This window comes from Patella vulgata, chromosome 1, assembly GCF_932274485.2.
Source record: "Patella vulgata chromosome 1, xgPatVulg1.2, whole genome shotgun sequence".
Taxonomy (NCBI): domain Eukaryota; kingdom Metazoa; phylum Mollusca; class Gastropoda; family Patellidae; genus Patella; species Patella vulgata.
The window spans coordinates 48,554,116-48,567,711 of NC_065879.2; the positions used below are offsets into that span (position 1 = coordinate 48,554,116).

At 34.4% G+C, this 13,596-nt stretch overlaps 1 long non-coding RNA gene across 1 annotated transcript; it reads left to right on the forward strand.

The window, feature by feature from the left end:
• Positions 1-9,005: 9,005 nt before the first annotated feature.
• On the forward strand, positions 9,006-11,103 carry LOC126808289 (uncharacterized). The gene is made up of 4 exons (XR_007674536.2): positions 9,006-9,092; positions 9,754-9,830; positions 10,115-10,168; positions 10,820-11,103. It is a non-coding gene; the product is annotated as an uncharacterized LOC126808289 (long non-coding RNA).
• Positions 11,104-13,596: the final 2,493 nt, after the last annotated feature.

Consider the following 13,596-nt stretch of genomic DNA (forward strand, 5'->3'; position numbering starts at 1 on the left):
TTGGTTTACAGGTTACATAAACAATTAAACTGATTGGCTAACTCGTAGTCACATTGAGTTTGATGGATTCTGACTGATACACGTTTGTACAAGCTATCACGTCTTACATAATATTATGTCTTAAGTCTACGACTGATACAGATAAAAGGCGTGCGGAATTTAGAAGTTTATACAACGCAGGTAATTAACAATGAAACTAATTATTAATGGTCACCCATTCTAACTTTAAACAATAGGTGTCAATATCTGTTGTGCTTAAATCTTATCTCATATAGGTACTCCGAGCATACAAGTGAGTACCACCTATCAGCTGTTACATAAGATTAAACTTGTAATTAATCTGTCTATTAGAATGTCAAAAATAAGGAAAGAATGAAAAAAATATAAAATACTGACATAGATTCAAATACAATATTAAATTTTAGGTCTCAAATGATATTGTATTACTTTCCTCCCTTTCCACAATTTTAAAATAGTGGAATATATAAAATAATATGAAACGATTTTAAAAAGATTAAAGCAAAATACAATAATGGAAGCATTAAAAGATATATAAAAGAAAAGCACAACATCAAAACTAAAAATATTCACAAAGTATAAAAGTCACTGTCTTCCACAATATGCGGGAAAATCGCCACAAATGAATGCTGTATAAATGTTAAATAAAACACACAAACATAGATGGATATCTTCCACGTGATGCAGGAAAAATCGTCACAAATTAATGCTGTATAAATTTTAAATGAAACACACAAACATAGATGGATATCTTCCACATTATGCGGGAAAAATCGTCACAAATTAATGCTGTATATATGGTAAATGAAACACAAACGTAGATGGATATCTTCCACATTATGCGGGAAAAATCGTCACAAATTAATGCTGTATAAATGTTAAAAGAAACACACAACATAGATGGATATCTTCCACCAATTAGGCACATATAGTATCCACCATGTATGTATCATTGTGTCAGCATATATTTTCCACCATTTATATCCACTATGTATGTATCATCGTGTCAGCATATATTTTCCACCATAATTGTCCACCATGTATGTATCATCATGTCAGCATATATTGTTCACCATTTATTTACTATGGGTCGTGGAAATTGCAGTCATCTCTGTGGCTGCAAGCTGGAGCGAGGGATACAAGGAGCTTATATTCTCCTGTGGTTTCGTATGCTCGGTTTTATCGATGGATGGTGAATGGTTAATATCTCCATTTGCAAGCTTACTGCCGCTTGTGGCTTGAGCCGCCACCATCTTCTTCAATACTCTATACTCGGTATTGTCACCTTCTTTGTTTCGATACCGTTTGGCTTGGCGGAACTTAGAACTTAAACACTTTATGAGAATACATATACATATACTCAACCCAATTAAAAAACTGAAACCAATGGATACATGTGTCCAATGGGGCCAGGGCTTGTCTACTACTTTGACATGACGAATGGCATTTAATTCAGAGACCAAAGACTTAATAGGGACGGAGTCGAGTTTACGTAATTTTTTCGGTAATGGCGGAATAGAGGTATTAGGAAAAGCATTCGCTAAAGGTTTCCATAAATTAATATTAGAAATATTAAAATGGGTATAAATTTGCTTAAAGATATGAGCCGCATTATAGCGAGTCTCCTTTTGAAAATAAGGCAAAAGAGATAAGTATGCATTAGATGCCGAGCAAGTCATATTTAGATGAATTAAACTTAAAGGTGGGTGGGCTTCAATTTGGAAATTTCTATTTAAAGACTTCTTCCCGTAACAGACTAAAGTAAAGCGTAATGTCTCGTGGGTAGCGATTGCCCAAATTCCATCTACTAAATAAATGGCTATTGGAAGTACAGATGTAGGCAGAACGTTAATTTCACATACCTTCTTTACTAAGTTTTTATCTTTAAGAAATATTACCACTATGCATTGTTTATTTAGGTTAATCGGATATAGGGGACTACGTAGCGAGCAAAAGTTAATAAGATGATTCGAACATCGAGTGACTTCATCTGCGTTCATTAAAGCGACTTGCGTGCGTTCAGCGTTTACTGCCAAATAACGACTTTCAAGTGCATAAGTTGTGGTAATTTTTGTTAAATCATGATTCTTGTGAATTTTGTCTTGCGGCGTATACGGAATAGGAAAATTATGAGCCTGGAATATTTCTAATTTACTATTAGAATCTAGGAGAGGGATATTAAACATTATTAAAATTTTGTCATCAATTATTACGGCGGAACATGTTAAAATTCGTGTCGACTGGTAAGTGAACTGAAGTGGGCAGATGTGATTTAATATCTAAAAGTAGTGATTTTAGGTCTTTTGGAGAGATTGTACTTGGCGATATGTGACCGAGTGAAAGCATGTTGAGTTGTAATGTTAAATGCGCGAAGTAATCTAATCCCTTATCCATAAGCGTTTGCAATTCCGATAAAATGTACCTAATTTTATATGACAATCGTAAAAAACTTTTGACTTTCCTAATCTCTTGAGTAATATTGGCAAGTATGCCGTCAAAATTAGATTCGAAAGATTTTAGATTGGTCACCAATGTATTTATCGATGCTCTATTCTTAGCAATTGCGATTCGGGACGTATTTAAAATGGACATACTGTCCTCAACAACATGAATCACGTCATTTTGAGTTTCGCTTAATTTTTTAATTTTTGCGTTTATAGAATTTAAATCGGATTCACTAGCAGTGCCAAAAAGAAAGCTTAACGCTTTGCCAATGAAGGGTATGAGAGCCCGACGAGGTCGTTTTGGATGTAGTAATTTGAATTGTGAGGCGCTATTTAGTAATTTAACAAATTTCTTTTCGGTACTGCGGAGCTTTTGTGAGGTTGTTTGTAATAATTTCACATAAAAGAAATCGTCCTGGTGTGACGTATATGTGTCGATAATTATATGTAACAAGGAAAATGCTTTTGGCGCATCTTGCTTCAAGGACAACACGAAGTGTTGAGACGGTTTTAAATCCACAACAAAAGTGACAAGCCAACGTGAACGAGAAGTGCTAAACTCGCTAATTGATTGAAAAATAACATTTTCGTAAAAGTGTAAACCCCCGACCGAGCCAAACAGCATAACAACGAGTAAAAGGCGATACATTTTCCTATGAAAAGAAAACAAAAAAATAATAATTATAGATTGTATTACATGGGCGATATGCAGACAATATTTACGCGACCCTATGCTAAATAAAGGGTTGATACTAGGTAAACTATTCATATTTACAATATATACAAGTGAAGCTTAGTTATCGATCATGCCAAGGATTCTCAATAGGCGATACATTTTCCTATGAAAACAAAACAAAAAATAATGATTAGATTGTATTACATGGACTATATGCAGACAATATTATTTTACACGACCTTATGCTAAATAAGGGTTGATACTAGGTAAACTATTTATATTTACAATATATACAAGTGAAGCTTATTTATCCATCATGCCGAGGATTCCCGAAAGTAAATTTCGTAAATCCGAATTATTGTGTTTTTCAGTAGTTGCTCCGGTCATTAACGGCGTGGGGGCAGTTTGCGTAGAAACAGGATGTTTGACAACACGGAAACAAGTGTCGTCCGTTTGATTTATAACCACATTATCGAGACATTCTTGAGAGACATCCATTTGGGGGGGTAGTTACATGCCTAATAACATTGTTAATTGAAGAAGGGGGATCAGTACACGGTTGATCGATATCCGATGTATTTGATTCGTGGGGTGATAATGGTTGTGTGGGATTAGAACGAATGCGTTTAGCTAATTCCATCAGTGGTATATCGTCCTCTAACGAAGAATCATCGCGAGTTAAGCGATATCGTTGTACTATGTCAAAAGTAGCATTATCTTCTATGTCAGACTCGTTTCCGGACTCGTCACTGTCTGGTGCAACCACATAGTTAGCATTGCGAAGGGGACGGGTGTCGTCTGGTGTAGGGATATCCCAGTTGTCAATTTTAGCTAGCCGTATATGTTCAGCATGAGATGCAGTAGTCTTTCCATCTAACTGATTTCTCAAAATAAACGTGACAGGCGAAGTTTGCTCAATGATCCGAAAATATGGTTTCCATTTTCCTTGTAGTTTGCTAGACCGGACGTGATTTTTAAGATAAACCGGATCACCTACGTTGAAAGCTTCATCTTTTGCGGTTTTATTTGCATAATGAGACTGGCGTCGCTTTGCTTGTTTGAGGTGTTTATGAACTAGCATAAAAGATTTATGTTGATTTTCTAAAGCAATCTTATGAAAGTCGTCACCGAGGTATTTTCGACGTGGTTTCAACAAATTGTCTATAGGCAATACCACATCTCGGTTAAATAACAGGTAAAATGGAGAGAAACGAGAAGATTCGCTGATATTGAATCGAACAGCAGCCAGCGTTTGATTGATAAATAGATCCCATGTTTCTAAATTATCTTCCATTTTTTTTTAAAGCACGTCATGGAGGGTTCGGTGAAATCGTTCAACCTTAGCATTACTTTGTGGGTGGTAGAATGAAGTAGTAATGTGTTTAATATTTAATTCTGCTAGAGTTTCAAGCATGATTTTATTTTCGTTTTCTGAACCATTGTCAGTTACCAATTGCAGTGGAGTGCCGTAACGTGGAAATATTTCTTCCAGCAAAAGGTGGGCAACGTTAACGGCAGCTTTGTCCTTGACCGGAAAAGCCTCAGGCCAACCACTATACCAATCAACAAACGAAATGATGTACTTATTGCCAGATAGGGAAATTGGATAAGGGCCTGATAAGTCTAACGACAACTTTGCAAAGGGGTAAGGAGGGATGTCAGTTTCCTGCAGAGTGGGCTTGGCTTTACGAAGTGACCTGGTTTGACACGGGACGCATGCAGACACATACGTATAAATCTGTTTATACAGGTTAGGCCAATAATACTTTTGTGCAACCATACTGTAGGTCTTATCAATACCAAGATGAAACAAATTGTGATATTGTTGTAAGACTTCAGCTTGCAGATGAACCGGTACATATAATCGGGGATTAGGTTCGCTGTCGACATGAGAAACATAGTACAGAACATGATTTATAATTAGATATTTCTTGAAATTTGCTGATTTATGATCGTTCTTAGTCAACTGAGAGATAATTTTACTAATTTGTTTGTCTTTCGATTGCTCCTCAATAATATCATAACCGGCTATAGATATATCCGTCGTAGTTTGGGACTCGGGCTCAATCTCGCATTTTGCATATTCGTTGGGGTCAAATCGATTGGAATTAAGAGCATTTATTTCTAATGCATTTTCGACAAGTTGTAATTCCTGGTGATCCTCAGTAATAGCAGACTTTTGCGACATGCGACTTAAGAAATCGGCAATAATATTTAGTTTGCCGGGGAGATATTCGATTGTACAATTGTAGCTGGTCATATTTAAGGCCCAAAGTTGTATTTTCTTGTTTTGCATAGGCGAATCAAAGATATACTTGAGGGGTTTGTGATCAGTCCTAATGACAAAATTTGCGTCGTGTAGATAATAGTCGAATTTCTGCAAAGCGTAATGTATTGCATAACACTCCTTTTCGATGATGGACCACCGTGTTTGAGTGTCAGACAATTTATGAGAGAGTAAATATATGGGAGCTTCGATTTCTTCGCCATGATGATTTGATATGTTTTGCACAAGACATGCGCCTATTGTAGAATCGCTAGCATCGGTATACAGAACATATGGCTTATTGCGATCTGGATATATTAGCAAGGGAATACTGGCTAGCTGATCTTTAAGTTTCTTAAAAGCTAGTCTACATTCTGCATGAAAATTAAATGTAACGTTCTTTCTAGTTAAGGCGATAAGAGGTTCGGCGATCTTAGAAAAGTCATGGATAAAACGGCGGTAATAACCACACATTCCTATAAAGCTCCGAACACCTTTTACGGATCTAGGTTCAGCCAAAGAATTTATCGCCTTGACTTTCTCTGGGTCAGGCTTAATTCCGTGTTCCGAAATGATCAAACCAAGATAATTGGTTTCTTTTTGAAGAAAATTGCATTTAGAAAGTTTGAGTTTTAAATTATGTTCTCTTAGACGATGAAATACTTGATCAATATGGGAAATGTGTTCATCATAGGATGAAGAAAAGATAAGAATATCATCAAGATAAGCAATTGCAAAAGCGTTGAGATCTTTTAGTACGACTTGCATCAAATTTTGATATATTCCTGGGGCATTGGCGATCCCGAAAGGCATGGTATTGAATTCGAATAACCCTCTATGACAACTAAAAGCAGTTTTTTCACGATCTTGTTCATCCATTAATATTTGCCAATAGCCTGATTTTAAATCAAGGGTTGTAAAGTATTGCTTATTGTGAAGTTGTGCCAAAATGTTATCAATTAGGGGAAGAGGATAAGAATTAGGCTTGGTAATTTGGTTAAGTTTGCGGAAATCTACGCAAAAGCGCTTACTACCATCCTTTTTATCTACGATAACGATTGGAAATGACCACGGCGATTGTGAGGGAGATATAACTCGTGCAGCTAACATGTCATCAATAGCTTTGTCTACAGTCTCAAGTTTGTTTAAAGGTGTGCGGTAAGGTCGCAATTTAATTGGAGGGTGAGAACCTGTATCAATTTTCATTTGCACAGTATCAGTCTGCGTCAAGTCTAAATCAGATTTAGCAAATAAATCCTTATTCTGGCTCAAAAAATTTTCTATGTTTAATTTGTGTTCCTTGGGGACATTAATGTTGTCTAATACGTTGTCGGTATCTGGTACGCTTTGCATAGAAGAAGAAAATTCATTAACAGAGTTCACACTAGCTGATTCCACCTTTTCGATTTTACCAACTATGCAACCTTTACGGAGATAATAAGTTCGATTAGAGTTATTTGTAATTGCTACAGAAAATTTGTTATGCGATTTTGCAATATTAATACTATTACTAATTGATAAACCTGCTTGGTGACTTAGATAACCTTGATCGATGGAATTAATCTCGTACATTTTAGAGGGATGTAAATGTGGGGAATGTTTTACACGTGCGGCACATAAAACAGACTGTTGTGGTTTAATTTTTACCGGAGTAACTAAGCGAAGAATTGAAGAAATATGTGCATCTTGAACCAAAGGAATATATTCATTATTAACACTTAAGCAATCTAAATCATAATACAGACGGACACCTTGACTTGTCAACCAATCACGACCGAGAATAAAGTTTCTATTGATATTAGAAACAACATAAAATTTGTGTGTCAACAGACTTTGTCCTAACTTAAAGGAGAGACTAATAGCACCGTGTATAATTAAAGAACCCCCACTAACGGACTGTAAACCTATATCGGCTTTTTCAATGATTGGTTTGTTTGATAATCGTTGATAAATCTTAAAATTAATTAAACTACAATCGGCTCCACTATCTATCAATGACCTATAACGTTGTTTATTTACTTTAATAACACAAGAACTCGGATTTTGAGATAAATTCAAAGTAAAAATTGGCATGTTATTCGAGTTGCTTTTTCCATTCGCTTCAACATGGAAAGAGCGTTTTAGTTTAAATGTCGGTCACGATCATACCTATCGTTTCTACGTCGAGAGAATGTTGGCTTGGAAAATCTTTGTCGCTGTGGTTTATTTGGACAGTTTCGGCTTATATGTCCAGGGGAATTACAATCCCAGCAAATAATTTTATTTGAGTGACCGTTAGATGAAAAATTTTGTCGCCCATTATAATTATCACGAGGCTTGGAAAATGTTGAATTGGTATTTGAATAGGCATTTATATGACCATTGTCTCGTCGTTGTGTACAATCTCTCGTATTATGACCGAATCGATTACAAATAGAACATCGTCGATTAGGGCGTACATGATCGATTTCCATTGGCTCAATGTTTCGCATATCCTGAGATGGAAATGCGTCAGTCCTTAACGCAAAGCGTGAGCGTATATTCTGTTCCGCCATCGTAGACACAACTGCATCTTGTAAAGTTTGAGGGTTTTCTCGGATTAATTTTAATTTTAAGTAATCTTTGTTTAGACCATTTGAAAATATCGAAATCAATTGGCGCTGAACGGGCGGTAATAACATTTCTTCTGTCGAATATGCTCTATTAGCGAGATTAATTAGACGTTCAGCATATATCTGTACCTTCTCGTCATCTTTTTGTTTGGCTGTTTGCAATACAGCTAAAGCGTATTGATTATCAGTTATCAAATCATACCGTGAAGCCAGTTCCAGCTTAACTTCAGTCCATGACGCGTTTGGATTTGCGGGTAAATATCGGGTTAAAAAATCACTAACTGGGCCCTGGCTAGCTTGGTAAGCTATATATTTAACTTTTTGGTCCGAAATTTCTGATAACAACGCATATTTTTCGATACTTTTTATCCAATTAAAATATTTACTTTGATCCCCAGAAAATGATTCGACTAAATGGTTTACCCCATGATGTTTCAAAGTAGTGGACAATCCTATCAATTCCCCAGTTAAATCCGAAAATAAAGTGTTTATATCCGGTTCCGTGGCCATGATATCTACTACAAAAGGAAGGACTCACCTTGTATATTCTGAAGAATTGTCCACCACTGTCGTCAAATCAATCTGGAAGCAGCATAACCACAGGTTCGTCGATCAACGGCACCACTTAAGAGTATGTAACATAACACATACTCTTTTTATTAAACAGATGTTTTATTACTGCATAATATATATACATATGGTGGTTGGATCAGGAGATATCTAACTAAAGATGTTCTCTTTTTTTTTTTTTTTTTTTAAATATAGTTTATTTATAAAATTCATATAATTACATTCAGTTATGCATAATTATATTAACAATGCAATAGATAATTTATAATTTAATACAGTAGAATTATTTATTTATTTACAATTGTTATAAACAAAGTCAATATGAGATGATATATACAAACGGTAATATAATACAAAATACAATTAAAGTTCCTATATTATAGCTACTTTCTTATATACAGCTAAAAATATATTTGAAGTCTGTAGTGGAAAAGCGTCTAATTGAAAGAGAGTGTGATGTTTCCCAGCACAAAAAGAACGTGCATAGGGAATTGTGGGATGTTATGATGGCCATGTTAATGTTAGAGGTGAGTGTTGATTACAGTGAAGGAATAGCGGTAAAACAAACGGGTAAAACTTGAGTTAGTGTTTAAATGTTTTTAATGGATTTCTATTTTACTGTTGGACATATTTCAGTGGGTGTATAGGTATTTTATTTATATGACAGAGTGAGATAGTGCCATTTAACGAAAACGAAAGATGACTAAGATGTCAAGTTGTGACAACTTAAAGTAAATAGCACGGTCTGTTTAGTCATATAGTAGAGTAATTATTATGGAAGCTTCATACAGGACGATAACTTGCCTTATACAGGAGAATTCGGTAAGGCAGAGTAGGCTGAAGCTTGGTGATTTCGATTTTATTTCCTTTTGTATAATATTGGTTTATCAATTAAGCCAAAATTTTCCAGAATTTATATGGGATAGGCCTACAGGTGTTTGGTTATTTTCGCTTGTAGGCCTACATTCTTACTAAAAATTGCAATGAGTGCTCATATACGAAAGAAATATAAGAAGATGTCTATGGTTGTAGCTACTTATTATAGTAGCAAAGTCAATATTTCATGGGAGAAGTTGCAGAGTATAAATTCAGACATGACGACACAAACCTAGGCTTAAGGAGGGTCATAAGGTAGTGAAGACTCGAGCTTAAGAGAGTAATCTTTATTTTTGTTTTCTTTTTGTATAGAATTGGTATATAAGCTCTTGTGAAATATTGGTGGATAGAGGGTGTCTTCGGTTAGACCATATGATCGACAGGTATAGGTATATATCATGAATGTATTTAGATTTTATATTGTGTAGATGGATTGTATTGTTGTTGATTTTGAATTCTTTGGTGAGATGAATGTTGTTTATATGTGTAGTAATGAAACATTTATAGAATTTTAATTTGGGGCAATTCAGAAATAAATGATGGTAAGATTCAGTTGCTCGGTTACAATAGTGGCATTTATAGTTGATAGTATATATATTTCTGTATAGCATAATATCTTTTGTTAGTACTGCATTATTGATGATTGTATACATGAAATCCTTTTCTTTTTCAGATAAGGAGGAGCATTTATAGAGGTTTGTCCAGACTTTTGAAAAGTCAACATGAGGTAATTGTTTATTTATTTTTGGTTGTGTCTGTAATAAGTCAATTAGGGACCAGTATATGTCTTTAAGTTTTGTATTGTATGTATATTTGATGGATGATTTGAGGCTATTGTAAGTTTCTTTTATATCTATATATGATTGGGGGAGTTTTTCCGAGTGGGTATAATTATTGGATGCATATCTTGGCAGAGTATCCCTTGTAGTAAATCCTAGCCTGTATATGTATAGGCCTAACCAGGGACTGTTGTTGTCTTTGATTGCTTTTACTATAAGTTGTTGTTGCATTGCCTGGATTTTTAGTCGAATGTTTGGCACTTTAAGGCCACTATTTTTATGCTCTAGGTTCAAGGTGTTTCGATTAATTGTTTCACTTTTATTTTCCCAGATCAAATTGTAGATTATTTTATTTATGTTTTTAATAATTGAGTTTGAGGGAGGAACTATCCTAGCAACAAACCATAGTTTGCTGAGTATATAGGTGTTTAAGATGCATACTTTTTCTTTATATGAAAGAGAGTGATTTTCCCATGTCTGGATGGTTGAATTGATTATTTGAACAAGGGGTAGCCAGTTCTTTTCCATTTTATTTGAGCCAAACCAAATGCCTAGTAATTTTATAGCGTCTGTTTTAATATTAATATTTATATTTACAGGATAGGAGTAGTGTGATGGTTTTCCAACAGAAAGGATTTCAGTTTTATCATGGTTTAGTTTGGAGCCAGATATAGAGCCAAATGTTTTGAATTGTTCGAGGAGAGTGCTGTATGAAGAAAGTCTAGATATTATAGCAGAACAGTCATCTGCATGCTGAAATAACTTAATCTCTGAAGGGTGGTTAGGGATCCTGATGCCTTTTATGAGGATGTTTTTGTTTATGTATGAAGCAAGGGGGTTGATACACAATGAGTATAGAATCATGGATAGTGGACATCCTTGACGAATCCATCGGTTAATTTTAATATTTTGGGTAAAGGATCCATTTACTTGGACTTTACTAATCGAGTTTTTAAACAATATTGTAACCCAGTTAAGGATGTAATTTGGGAAATTAATATGTTTAAGTAGATTTATGATATAGTTGTGTTCAATGCGATCGAAGGCTTTTTCTTGGTCAAATGATAATATATAGGCACTGGACTCATTTGTGTTTATATAATTTAGTATTGTATCTATTGAATATAGGTTATCAAAAATGCTTTTATTTGGTCCAGCTCCTGTTTGTGTATTAGAGATTAATTTGTTAATAACAGAATTTATTCTTGTGCTTAGAATTTTTGTTATGATTTTATAGTCCACACATAACAGGCTTATCGGTCTATAGTTCTTGAGTAATCGATGGTCGCCTTTATTCTTGTAGTTAATTGTTATGATACCAGTTCTCATTGTGTTAGATAATTCCCCCTGTAGATAGATGTTGTTTAATACTTCTGTTAAATCGTTTCCTATAATGTCAAAGAATTTTATGTAGAAATCTCCTGGAATACCATCTATACCCGGGCTACGGTTTGTTCTAAATTTTTGTAACGCCTTAAGGACTTCATCTCTAGATATAAAATGTGATATTGAATCTCTTTCCGTGTTTGTTAGTGTGTTTATGTCACTGTTTTCGATATAGGACTTCATTAAGTTATCATTAATATTTTGAGAAGTATATAGTTGTTGGTAGAATTGGTGAATTGTGTCTAATATATCTTGTTTATTGTCACAGATTGTATTATTTTGATTGATCAGTTGTTTAATTTGTTTTTTTGCACCCTTTTTAACTTCTGCTAATTTATATATTTTAGAATTAGTAGATACATCAATTTGGGGTATTTCTAATTTTGAACGTATAACGTAGCCTTGTTTGGTATTATATTCTATAAGCTCAATTTTTGATTTAATCTCGTTTATAGAGTTATTCTTACTAGGTATTTCATTTTCTAGGGATTCCAGTTGTTGATAAAGGTTACTGAGGATATGTTTGTTCTCAACTGCTAAGGCTTGACAGTAATTTTGTGTAATATTTCTAATAGCAGCTTTACCTTTTTCCCACCATTGTATGTTGTCAATGATTTGGTATTTTTTGTTTTGCCAGCTTGACCAGAATGTTTTAATTTGATTTTGGTAGTTTTTATCATCTAGAATAGAATTGTTAAGTTTCCAATATCCTTTACCCCATTTAAGATTCTTAAGGTTGATATTTAGTTCCACTGCTTTATGGTCAGTGAAATGAAGTGGTATATGTTTAATTGATTTGATGTAAGTTGCATATTTATTACTTATGTAAATGCGGTCTAATCTGCTAGCATGTCCTTGTGAGTTGTGATAGGTAAAAAGGGGAGTGTCAGGGGAGATAATTCTGTAACCATCACTTATATTAAGTAGATTTTGTATATCAAGTAGATATCTTATAGCATCTTTTGGATGGTTATTCATGTTGCCATGTTTGTTATCTTTACTGTTTTCAATAAGGTTAAAATCACCAGTAATAATATAAGAATGTTGTGGATTATGAATAGTTTTGACATATTCAAGAAGTCTCTTGTAGTAATAAGTTTTCAATTCTCTCTTGCAGGGACCATATATATTGAATATTTGAATAGTTTCATTATTTGCATTTACCTCCAGATGTTGGAGCCTACCTGCTAATTCATCAGGTGTATTGTAGAGTTTATGTATAATGTTTGGGCTTAATAATAGGGCAATGCCAATCTTTGTTTCATTATATGCAGTGTATAAGTTATAGCCAGTTTCGTTTTCAACATTTTTTATTTGATGGACATTGGATTTTAGAATTTCTTGTATACAAACAATATCTAGTTTGTTAAATATATTGCTAATTTGTTTAATCTTTTGAAGATTTCCTTGTAGAGCGTTTATGGAGTAAATTAACATAATACTTAGGTAAATAATAGGGATAGAAGGCTTCATTGTTAACTAATATGGTTTCAAGAACTTATAACGTCTTAATTTGTTTGATCTCTAAACTTCTGTTTCGGTGAGCGGGGATTCCGCTCGCGCCCTTTTATCATCTATTTCTGTTTCGGATAAACTATCAAGGCTTCTTTCCCTTTTACTTACTGTGTCACACTTAGTGACTGTAGAGTTATTTAACAATGAGACATCAGCGTCATAGTTAAGATTTGACTGCGATGTTTCAGGGATATCATGGGATGAGTTGTCAATGATACTGTTATCCTCTAAATAACTTTGACCCACTGAGGATCCTGTGTTAATGGGGGTGGAAGAAACATGACCACTAGATGTATCAATAATAGACTTATTAACATCATTGATAAAATGGCTATCAGGGCTGAGGATAACATTTGTTGTATTGGTAGTGATAGGAATGTCATTGTTGACTACTGTTGTTTTTATGGAGTCTAGAGTAGCTAAGTCCTGGTTTAGACTTCCTGGGTTTGCAGGTTTGACTTGACCAGAATTATAG